This window comes from Macaca fascicularis, chromosome 14, assembly GCF_037993035.2.
Source record: "Macaca fascicularis isolate 582-1 chromosome 14, T2T-MFA8v1.1".
In the NCBI taxonomy this organism is placed as follows: Eukaryota; Metazoa; Chordata; class Mammalia; order Primates; family Cercopithecidae; genus Macaca; species Macaca fascicularis.
The window spans coordinates 119,256,364-119,269,113 of record NC_088388.1 but is presented as its reverse complement, the minus strand read 5'-3'; the positions used below and the strand labels follow the sequence as shown (position 1 = coordinate 119,269,113).

The window sequence follows — 12,750 nt, the reverse complement described above, 5'->3', positions numbered from 1 at the left end:
TAGAGACCAGGTCTTGCTGTGTTGCCCAGGTTAGTCTCAAACTCCTGGCCTCAAACAATCCTCAAGCCTCGGCCTCCCAAAGCACTGGGATTACAGGCATGAGTCACTGTGCCTGACTATATAGGTCTATTTCTTATGGAGAAATAAAAACCTTATATATTAACACTTTCCAAGTAGAACTCTAATGGAATAAAGGTTGAACATATTTCGTGTTTTCTACTTAGAATTTTTTTAATTGTATAAGAAATGTATTATGGATAATATGTAAAATTTAGAGGCTATGTGAATATAAAATACAGGTAAAGATAAAACTTAAAAAACTGATCATAACCAATATTATTACAATGAAATCTTCTATATAACACCTTCTGCATTCATAGAAAGCATTTTCTTCTGAGGAAATTCTTTTTCACTAAAAATAATTTTATTGGCTATAGTTAAAACAAACGCTGTAATTAAATTTTTGGTTTTGTACTAAAGAGATTTCTTTTCACAAGTGCTCTGGTTCTGGTGTCAAACATTAACAATTCCTCAATCAGAATTAGCAATCCACTTATTTTATCACCAAAAAAACACACTTTCTGCTGTCAAATCTGAATACCCCAGACTTTCAAACCACCATAGATAAAAGGACCTCTGATTTAATGAGGAAATGAATGATATGCATGCCATTTTACACTTGCTTTTACAAAAGCTTTTCTTGACCCAAAACAAAGAAATCACAAGTGGGATATAATCTTATCAGTAACGATGGCTTACCACAGCACGGAATTTGAAAGGTTGGAGGATGAGTGTTTTAGGAATTCTGACATTCCTCTTACATTTCAGAATTGAGAATCACTGCTCTACAAAGTTCACTGTGTAACACTGACATTAAGTTATGTTTTCTCCCTTAGCTGTTACAAATGTGGCTTATCCTAATATACTTAACACACAAGACCACTGACACTAGTAAATCTGTTACTAATATTTTTATTACATTTTCAAGATAATTCCTCTCTCAGGGGACTGAGTAATGAGACTGCCATCTTTCCAAAGTGTAGTTTCCTATAAAGCAATGGTTCTCTCTGCCTCTTCAATATGAAGAAATGTCTCACTTCCTTTATGTCCAAAGAAGTACATGTATAAACTTTTAAAAACTAAAGACAAAATAGGAAACAAAAATCACCCATAATCCCAATACCCAGCATTTTTATGCATATATTCCCATCTTTTCCCAATATAGAGATAGATTTCTGTATACAATGTTTAAAATTTCTTTTCATAAAAATTAAAGCATACTGGACATATTGATAACTTTAACTTAATAAAACATCAACATATGTTTACAATATTAAATATTTCACTACAGTGCTGGTTTCAAACTGTGCTCCATAAAATTCTAGAGGTTTAGAAGAGGTCCCTCCCAGAGCGGGAGTGTATAGATGGGGCTCCAGACTCCCCACACATCAGAGCTGCTTTGTTTTTTATTTATTTTATATATTGGACTTCCAAATCAGATAAATATTTAAAAAATATAGTTCTAAATAATTCTTGATAGCTGCAAAGTATCCTGTGATATGGTTACTTAATTAACAAGTTCCCTTTTGTAAATATTTAGGCTGGGTCTAATTTTTCAGCATAATAAAGAATGTTATAACAAATATCCTTGTAACCCAAGTTCTACACTCCCCCTTGATTTCTTCCTTGGGATGAATTCATTTATAGTAAGGAATCCAGATGGGAGTTTGGACTAGAGATGAAAGGAGTTTCTGTGGGTACTAGGTAAACAGAAAAGAGAGGACACACTCATCCCCTAGATCACTTGCAAGAACTCATGTCAAATCTTTATGGAAACAGCGGCAGAAGCTGAAGAAGCCGTTTTGGCAACAGACCTTGTAAGACAAAGGGCCAGGGTAAAATTATTTTAATGCCCAAGTGACAAAGTGAGGCACGAGAAATCGGTGAGAGACTCCCTATTTCTGTTGAAAGTAGAAAACAAACAAACAAACAAAACCCAGGGACATACATAATAGCAGTTATGGTACTATCCACAAACTGAATAAATGCCCAAAGCTACAATTTATAATATTTTCAGGAGAATTTGTGTTTTATTAATGACAACACCAACACATTTGAAGAGTAAACATAAATGTGGAAGATGCATTTCTTATGTAGTATGTGAAAAGCACTAAGTGCATATAGAGATTCTCAGCTTCTCTGTATTAAACATGAAAGCAGTCCTAATTGGAAACCATTATAGTTGTTGTGGGTTGAACTGTGTTCCCTCCAAAGATATGCTGAAGTCTTAACTTCCATATCTGGGTGACTTTATTTGGAAACTAGGTCACTGCCCATGCTTATGGTATCACACCTAAGAAATCTTTGCCTAACCCCAAATCACAAAGATTTACCCCTACATTTTCTTCTAATAGTTGAATGACTTCCTATTTTACTTTTAGGTCTACAATATATTTTGTGGTAATTTTTATATAGAGTGTGATATCCAATTGAAATCCAATTGTTCCAGCACCGTTTGTTGAAACTGAATTGCCTTTTGCACTTTTGAAAATCAGTTCTCCATATAAATGTGGGTCTATTTTTGGAATACCACAGGGTTGAAGCACCCTTTTCATCACCCATCAGAGGATATATGACACCAATATGACTTATCACTAGTAATGTTAACCGTGGTCATTTGGTTAAGGGAGTGTTTGCTCGACGTCTCCCTGTAAAGTTACTATTTTTCCCTTGCCATATTTTTTTCTTTGAAGAAGTCACGAAGCCCAATCCACACTAGCATCTGAGAGGATTAAGCTCCATCTCCTGGAGGAATAGGAATCTACATATACTATTTGCAATTTTTCTGTAAGGAAGATTTGTGTTTTCTCATCCATGTATTTATGTAATCATTTATATCAGTATGGGCTCATATATGTTTATTTTAGACTTTGAGTTCTAATCCAATACTATGTTATTTATTATCTTGCTCAAATTCTTCCAGTTTATGCCAGTGACATGCTCTCACCCTTCTGTTTGAGCACTTTCTTGTTTGTGGCACTACAAGGCACTCTAGGTTCAACTTGCATTTTCCCTATTGCAGCCTTAGAGTCAACCATTTCTCCAAGGAGCTATTTTATTGGAGAGTGATATTTAGTAACCAAGAACCAGGAGCTGGGTGCGCTCACTGCTGCTGAGATGTCACCACTTCTAGGCCCTCTCAGCAGAGAGAGCAGGGAAATGTATGTGTTATACTAACTGGGGCACACATACATATGATATGGTTTGGCTGTGTCCCCACCCAAATCTCATCTTGAATTGTAGCTCCCATAATTCCCACATTGTGGGAGGGACCTGGTGGGGGGTAACTGAATCACGAAGGGGAGGTCTTTTCCTGTGCTGTTCTTGAGATATTGAATATGTCTCATGAGATCTGATGGTTTTATAAAGGGGAGTTCTCCTGCACAAGCTTTCCTTGCCTGCTGCCATGTAAGACATGACTTTGCTCTTCATTTGCCTTCTGCCATGATTGTGAGGCTGTCCAAGCCATGTGGAACTGTGAGTCAATTAAACCTCTTTCCTTATAAATTACCCAGTCTCAGATATGTCTTTATTAGTAGTGTGAGAAGAGGCTAATACAACATATCTATAATTGTTTCTGTAGCTATCCATATATCTGTATCTATATTAAGCTCAGCATGAGTTCATACTGATACCTCTAATTCTAATCTAATTCCATCGGGTTCATTTCAGTCTTCTCCCTTGCTTAGCTCCCTTCAGATGTTGAGAAACCTAGCTACCACCATTTACCATCCATTTACTTACATTGCCTGATTTTTGTATGGTGAACCAATCTTGTACCCCAGCATAAAACCTACCCAGTCATTACATACACACATACACACAGAGTGCATATGTATTTTACATATTTTTCTGTTTTATGTATATGCAATATATACTTACATATTGTATATATTATTATTGGAATTTATAAAATTACCAACCATATTCCATCTAAATTGTTAAATTTATTGCCACAAAGCTATTTATAATGCTCCCTTATCATTTTTTTTTTTTTGAAACAGAGTCTTGCTCTGTTGGCCAGGCTGGAGTATAGTGGTGCCATCTCAGCTCACTGCAACCTCCACCCCCTGGATTCAAGCGACTTTCATGCCTCAGCCTCCCAAGTAGTTGGGATTACAGGCTCGTGCCACCATGCCAGCTAATGTTTGTGTTTTTACTAAAGATGGCGTTTCACCATGTTGGCCAGGCTGGTCTTGAACTCCTTGCCTCAAGTGATCTGCCCACCTCGGCTTCCCAAAGTGCTGGGATTACAGGTGTGAGCCACCGCACCCAGTCTCCCTTATTTTTTTAATATCTGAAGAATCTGTAATGATATCACTTCTTTCATTTAAGATATTAGTAATGTTTGTCTTCTCTCCTTTCATCCCGATCAGCTGGCTAGAGGTTTAATAATTTTATTAATTTTCTCAAAAGAACTAGATTTGGGGTTAATGTTTGCTACTGTTTACCTGTTTTCTACTTCATTGATTCCTGCTCTCATCTCTATTTTTTTTTTCTTCTGCTTGCTTTGGTTTTAATTTGCTCTTCTTTTTCTAGTTTCTTAAAATGAAGTTGGTCAGGTGCGGTGGCTCACGCCTGAAATCCCAGTACTTTGGGAGGCCGAGGCAGGAAGATTGCTTGAGCCCAGGAGTTTGAGACCAGTCTGGGCAACATAGTGAGACTCCACCTCTACTAAAAAAAATTAGCAGGGCACACCTGTAGTCCCAGCTACTCGGGAGGATAAGGTGGGGATGGCTTGAGCCCGGGAGGTTGAGGCTGTAGTGATCAAACCACTGCACTTGAGCCTGGGCAACAGAGAAAGACCCTGTCTCAAAAAAAAAAAAAAAAAAAAAAAAACAATAAAAGAAAAGAAAAAGAAGTTGATGTCATTGCTTTTAGACCTTCTCTCTTTTCTAACAGGTGTTTAATGCTATAAATTTTTATGTAATGCTTTAATGGCAACCAACAGATTCTGGTATGTCGTGTTTTCATTTGCATCCAATACAAAATACTTTGCCATTTCCTTTTTTATTTCTACTTTGACTAAGAATTGTGTTATTTATTTTCCAATGTTTGGAGACTTTCCAAAGATCTTTTATTGATTTCTAATTTAATTCCATGGTGACCAGGACACATACTTTGTATGACTTGAATCCTTTTAATTTATTGAAATTTACTTTACAGCCCAGAATTTTGTCTGTCGTGGTAAATGTCCCATATTTGTTTGCAAACATGAAAAAAAAAAGAAGTATTTGGTTGTTGGCTGGAATGTTCCAAAAATGTAATTAAATCAAATTGGTCAACAGTATCGTTTAAGTATTCTATATCCTTGCTTATTTTATCTACTTTGATTAACTACTGAAAAACGGATACTAAAATAACTGAAAATGTTTGTAGATTTGTCTATTTGTCCTTTCAGTTATGTCAGTTTTTGTTACACGAATTTTGAAGTTTTGTTATTAGGTGTATACATGCCTAGATATGTCTTCTTTTTAAAGTGACCCTTTATCAGTACGAAATTACCTTTTTTATTCCTATTGATATTCCATAATCTTAAATCTACTTTATCTGATATTAATGTGGTCCAGTTTTCCTTTAATGTAGGTTAGCAGGGCACATCTTTTTCCAACCTTTTACTTTTAAACATTGTGTATTTTTAATTTTAAGGTGTGTTTCTTATAGCATACACTTGGGCTTTGCTGTTTCATCTAATCTGATAGTCTATACATTTTAATTGGGGTGTCTGGACCATTTACCTTTAGTGTGATTACTGATGTATTTAAGTCAATCATTTTGCTATTTGCTTTTTATCTCATCTGTTGCTTCCCCTTTTCTCTTTTTCATCTTTTAAATTAAATTATTTTAATTAATCAGCTGATTTTGAAAGCAATTTTAATATTCCATTAACTTGTCTGACTCTCTCACTAGATTTTAAATTATTTGAAGGCAAGGACCACATTCTATTTGATTTTGTATTCTAATTAAGTATTACGGTGCTGAGCATATGCCTGACAATTCAATACATTTTTACTACATGAATTCATTCATTACATACATTTTTATTGAGAACTATAGAGGACATAAGTTACCCCAGAAACCACAGCCTTCCTTCTAAGAGAACTCCAATTTTATTCAGTTATCTACTATTCCTCTGAGTCCAGATGACTCAGGTCAAGCCAACTCCATCTGTAGCAACAGTGATGGGCCTTTTTGGCCTAACAGTAATTCCATTCTTGGGTAAGAAATTGGTTCCGAAAAAGCCAATGAAAGTAGAAACAAAGTTCACTGGTGGCATCTATGAAAGTATTTCCTTATTCTTGACAGAACGATGTGAAACTTCTTTCTCTCCCTCCCACTGAACCTCAGTGAAGAAGCAAGCGGCCTTAACAGCTACTTTGCATTCACCTTTAATGACTAGTTTAGGATGAGGCTGATTTTGATGGCAAGACTGTAAAGATGGAAAGCATCTGGGCCCTTGACATAGTTACGTCCCTAAATCAAAAATCTCTGACGCCTACCTCTAGATTTCTTTTTTATGTGAGCCAGTAAATGCGTTACTGCTTAGGTCAGTTTGACTTGTGTTTTCCGTTACAGGCAGCCAAGTGCATACAGAGTTACACAAACACCAACCTATGCCAGGAGGTTCAAGACACTGGAGGTTACGTTAGTGAGCAGATAAGGGCCTTGCTCTCAAGCAGCTTACATTCCACAGGAGGAAGATAAACTCCACAAAAAAATAATTGTACCAAAGAATTTCAAATCATGGTAAGTGCAATTAAAAAAAGATATTATTTGACTAAATACATTAATTTAGTTTATTCAAAAAAGACCTTAGAGGCATTTGAGCTGAGACTTAAATGAAGGAGCCAACCATAGGAAGATCTGGGCCACAGAATTATAGGTAAAGTAAACAGCTAGTACAAGAGTCACAAAGGATAAGCAGATAAATGTATTTGAGATACACAAAGTCCACTGTGGCTTAAGCATAGAAAATGACCAAGAGAGTAGTAGAGTAGTGCTGAAATGAGATCCACAGAAGCAGACAGGGGCCAGCTAACCTAAGATTGTGAGCTATAGAAACAGGCTTAGAGTTTATTCATAATATAATGGAAAACCACTGGAGAGTTTTACATCATGATCTAATTTGAACACTAAGGAAGTTAAGTACAGTCTGTTTTGTTTACAGTTTATTTTGTCTCAAACACCAAATACTTATGCAGCATCTAATATGTGGAAAACACTGCATAAAGGCTATAATGTTGATATATTATTTCTCTCCCTCGCTCCTCAAGCAAGAATTTCACATTATCTTGAAGGCAGATTTTTAGAAAAAAGAGAAAAATAAGAAGAAACTAGTAAAGAATGGGAGGCACTATTAAGTTGTGCTTTCTACCCTAATTTCTCTAGATTATTGTCTGAAACTCATAGTTTTTATTTTGTTTTTTAAAGCATAACAAGACTGAAACGCAATCTGGTAAACTTAGAACTATAGTTCAGCCATTAGTCTCTGCCCAGGCAAGTGTTTCAGCCTTGTTCTAACACAAGTATTTGGATTTTTCCAAGAGCTGATGTCAGGGTTTTTCACAGAGACAGAACAGCATTTATAGGCTAGAGAAGGAAAAAGGGTTTCCCCGGCAGCTATGCTCAATGTGGCCTTTGTACTGCTCCACTGCCAAAGGCAGGAAGACCCTGCTAGATAGAGCTATTTAATTCCTGGAAAAAATTCTACCCGGGGAGGGTGGAGGATGGTGATTGGCCAGATTCCCCATTAAGGAAACCTAGTTTAATTTTCTATTAAATTAAACCCAAATTTAAATGAGCTCATCATCAGAACAAAGGTTTCTTAATTCTTATTAGAAAAAAATCATTCTGTGGAACTTGTGTATAAGGAAGAGATGAACCAGCTAGAATAAACACACATCATAGAGGTAAGGAACAATACAGTAAACTGTGTCACATTTCCTGGGTTAGCTTCCCTGAAAAATATTCATTTGGGAAGAATGGTTAGTTGAAGACACTCAAAAGTCTCAAACTACATTTGGTAGTCAAAAATTATGCTAGGTGATAGCTCCAAACACGTCATCCATTATCTGTAAGAACAATAATTAACAATTAAAATCAGTACAATAATAGCGAAACTTGAGTAGCTTTACTTGCATACTTACAGTATCTGCTTTAAGTACTTTTTATGCATTAATTCATTTAATTATAATTCTATGAGATAAGTAACATGTTTAGCCTTGTTTTATTGAAGAGAAATGTGGGGTTCAGAGAGGTTAAGTAACATATACAAGCTATATAACTAGTAGATGAGGGAGCTTAGATTCAAAACCTCACAGTCTAACTAGAACCCTTGCTTTCAACCTCTGGACTACCACCTTACAACAAAAACCATTATCATCTTCCCTTTGTACAGTTTTTCATTAATAGTTAACCAAAAGCTTTCACAAGTGAGACTCAGAAAACTAGATCTAGTATAATGACAAGATACTTAGGCAGAAAGGTATTCATATCCCGTTATACAGTTTTAGGAAAAGATAAGCCAATAGAAAGAACTCCCAATCCTACACAATCTGTATCTCCTAATCCCAGAGCTCAGTGGAGAATTCAGTTAATATCTCTGTGTCATATGGCAACTTGCCAGCTATACATTTGAAGAGAAACATGTCTCCACCTGAATGGCAACATTCCTGCAAACCACTCATTCCTTCAATAAATATGTGTTCAATTCCAGGTAAAGATGGGAGAGAGCAAAAGCAATTCTATTCCATTAACCTTCCTCAATACTAAAAGCAAAAATAGAAGGCAGGAGGAGCATGAAGGAAATGATTATGATCTCAAACCATTAACTACAAAACATACTTGCCAAATCTGTTAAATTGTGGAGTGATACCAAGGAAGTCTGGTAGGCTTTGACCAGGAAACGGATTTCCCTAAACATAAAGATCACAGACGTGAAATGCAGATCCAACTATCCTTTGATTAGAAAGGGACTACCCAGGTGTGCAAATAAAACAAAGGAGTAGGGGACACTGTAGAGACCCCGAACAGCAGGAGGAGAAAAAATAAAGAAAAAATAATATGACACATTCTTAGATTTAGGACACTCCTGGATATCGAAGGGTTATCTGCACTCCCATGTTTATTGCAGCACTATTCACAATAGCCAGTATCTATCAACAAACAAATGGATAAAGAAAATGCGGTACATATACACAATGGAGTTCTATTTGGCCATAAGAAAGAATGAGTTCCTGTCATTTGCAACAAGATGGATGGAAATGGAGGTCATTATGGTAAGTGAAATAAGCCCGCAAAAGAAAGACAGACTTCACATGTTCTCATTCATTTGTGGAAGCTAAAAATTAAAACAACTGAACTCATGGAGACAGAGAGTAGAAGGATGATTATCAGAGGCTGGGAAGGGTAGTGGAGGGTGATTATAGTAAAAAATAATTTTACTGTACATTAAAAATAACTAAAAGAATATAACTGGATTGTTTGTAACACAAAAGATAAATGTTTGAGGTGACAAATACTCCATCTACCCTGATGTGATTAATACACATTGCATACCTATATCAAAATATCTCATGTAATCCATAAATACATACACTTACTAGGTACCCACAAAAATCAAAAATTAAAAGACTACCTAAAAATGTATCACAGACCTAAAAGTAAAACCCAAAACTATAACACCAGAAGCAAAGAGGTGTGACCTTGGGTTAGGCAAATATTTCTTAGATATAGCAAAAGCACAATCTATAAAAGAAAAAATGATAAATTAGAATTCAAAGTTTAAAACTGTTGCTCAAGGAAATGTGAATTCTATCTCAATAAAAGTATTAAAGAGAGAAAGAGGATGCTAAGAAAATGAAAATACAAGCCACAGGCTGGGAGAAAGGATTTCTAAATCATATATCTAAAAGGACTTATGGCCGGGCACAGTGGCTCATGCCTGTAATCCTAGCACCTTGGGAGGCTAAGGCAGGCAGATTACTTGAGGTCAGGAATTCAAAACCAGCCTGGCTAACATGGTGAAACTCTGTCTCTACTAAAAATAAAATAAAATACAAAATTAGCCAGGCATGGTGGTGGACACCTGTAATCCCAGCTACTCGGAAGGCTGAGGCAGGAGAATCATTTGAACTCAGGAGGCGGAGGTTACAGTGAGCCGAGATTACACCATTGCACTCCAGCCTGGGAAACAAGAGCAAAAGTCCGTCGCAAAATAAAATAAAATAAAAGCAATTATATCCCAAACATATAAGGAACTCTTACAACCCAATAACTAAAAGCCCAATTAAAAACAAGATTTGAACAGATAATCCACAAAAGAAGACATATGGATGATAAAATAGACACATGAAAATATGTTTAACATTTTTAGTCATCAGATGAAGTGCAAATAAAAACTATAATATGATACCATCACACATAGTTAAATGGCTAAAATTAAAAAGACTGACAAAACCAACTATTAGTGAAGTTGTGCAGCAACTGGAATGTTGCTAATGGGAATGTAACACAATACAGCCACCTGGAGAAACAGTTTGGCAATTTCTTAAAAAGTTAAAATATATACCTACCACATAATCCAGCCATTCCACTCTCAGTTGTTTACCTAAGAGATGAAAGCTTATGTACACACAAAAACCTGTACGTGAATGTCCAAAGCAAACTTATTCCTAATAGTCTAAAACTTGAAACAACCCAAATGCCCCTCAACAGCTGAATGGATAAACTGTGGTATATCCACACAATGGGATATCATTCAGCAATAAAAAGAAATGAATTAATGATACACAGGAACGCAGACAAATCTCAAAATAATTATGTAGAGTAAAAGAAACCACACAGAGCACAAACTACGTGAGTTCACTTACAAAAAGACCTGCAAATTAACCTATAATGACAAGAAAGAAAGCAAGAAAATTCAAACTACTCTATAAGGACCAAAGACAAGTTAATGAGTATACCTGGGGATGGGTGAGGAGGGGTGGAGGTGGGCAGAAATTATGAAAATGAACAAGGAAACCTTTGGGGTGAACATGTTTATTTTCTTAATTTTGGTGATAGTTTCCTAATTGTATATTTATCAAAATCTATCAAATTATACTCTAACCATAGGCAGTTTATTATACACCAATTACATCTCAATAAAACTGTTAAAACTCTCAAGAAGCCGAATGTTTAAATGAAACAAAACTACCAGTAAACGTTATGTTATACTTTATGAAATATATTTTAAGCAAAAGACTCAACGGTCTGAATATTTTCTACCCATTGTAAATTTACAGCATTTGAGACTATCTATACAGCAACACATAAATAAACCAAAGAGACACTTTGCTGCTTTTTTTCTCGGCTTATATGGAATGCTTTAGTAAAGTATTTTCAAATGGAATCCTGGGTAAACCTATGGTTACCAAGTTCTATACTACCAATAATTTTGTAAAGGGCAATTCCAGCAAACTTAAGATTACTTGACTACATTTGATTGTTTCGTAGGTGTTCTTCTTTTTAAGATTCTTACACTTAGTTCCTTAAAGGATCACTGTAATGGAAAGATTAGTAATTTTGGCCTCCAGGGAATCTTTTGGTGTTAAGAATTATGAAGTTACTTCTATATTTTGCCAATGTACTATACAAGTCTATTATTTATTCATTCGTTCAAAAAGTTAATTTATAACTGCATACTATGTAGCCAGGGACTAGTCTAGGTCCTTGTGACATATTTGGGGGAAGGGAAGAAGATGACAGACAATAATAATCTTAATAAATAAATGTATATTGTACATAATATAGAAGACGATATGCACTCTATCACCCTCCCCTCCCCACCACACACACTCCAACATGTACAGCAGATTATGAAGGATCAGTAATGGAAACTAAATATAATAAAAACTCTAAAGTAATAAGAATTGTTTCCATAGACCATATGTGAATATCTTACACTGAATAGAATCATGAACCAAGATTGCCTAGTCCAACCCTCACACTTTACAGATGATGTTAAATGATTTGCTCCATCACTCAGTTCTTGGCATAAAGATTAGGATCTCTATCTCCTTTTCACTCACTGGCATCACTATTTGTGATGTCAAATAATCATGATAAAAATGCTTTCATCTATTCATATACAAACAGTGGAAAGAGCTTTAGAGTCTGACTGACCCAGGCTTCATCACTCCATGGCTTTGTTACTTATGGTAAATTACTTAACCTCTCAAAATGTAAATTTTCTCATCTATAAAAGTGAATGACAATTTTTGTTTGCTTGTTTGGACTAATGTGCATGCGATAACAAGAATGACAATAATTTCATGACTAGGTTGTTATGAGGATTAAATATAGTAGCTTATGTAAAATACCTACATGTCAGTACACAAATATATAACATTGCAATACTTACATGCTTGCACCAAAAATGGTACATCATATGCATGAGTTTTTTATATCCTCTACTAGACTATAAACTCGATATATATCTAAAGTACCTAGCATAATGTAAATGCTCAGTAAGAATTTGTTAATTTGTTAATACTTCTGAAAAGTCAAACAGCTTTCAAAATGTGGCAAACAGTATAACTCATACCATGATGTAAATAATCGAATTAACTGAAAGCTCCATAGTACGCTTCAACATGTTTTCAGTCTGTCTTTCCTAAACAGAGAAGTCTGTAGCGTTTAAATGCTTTT

The 12,750-nt window shown here is 35.5% G+C and overlaps 1 protein-coding gene across 15 annotated transcripts in view; it reads right to left on the bottom strand.

The window, feature by feature from the left end:
• Positions 1-12,750, bottom strand: part of ARHGEF12 (Rho guanine nucleotide exchange factor 12) — a 149,637-nt gene that overhangs the window by 87,246 nt on the left and 49,641 nt on the right. The gene's annotated exons all lie outside the window — the stretch shown is intronic.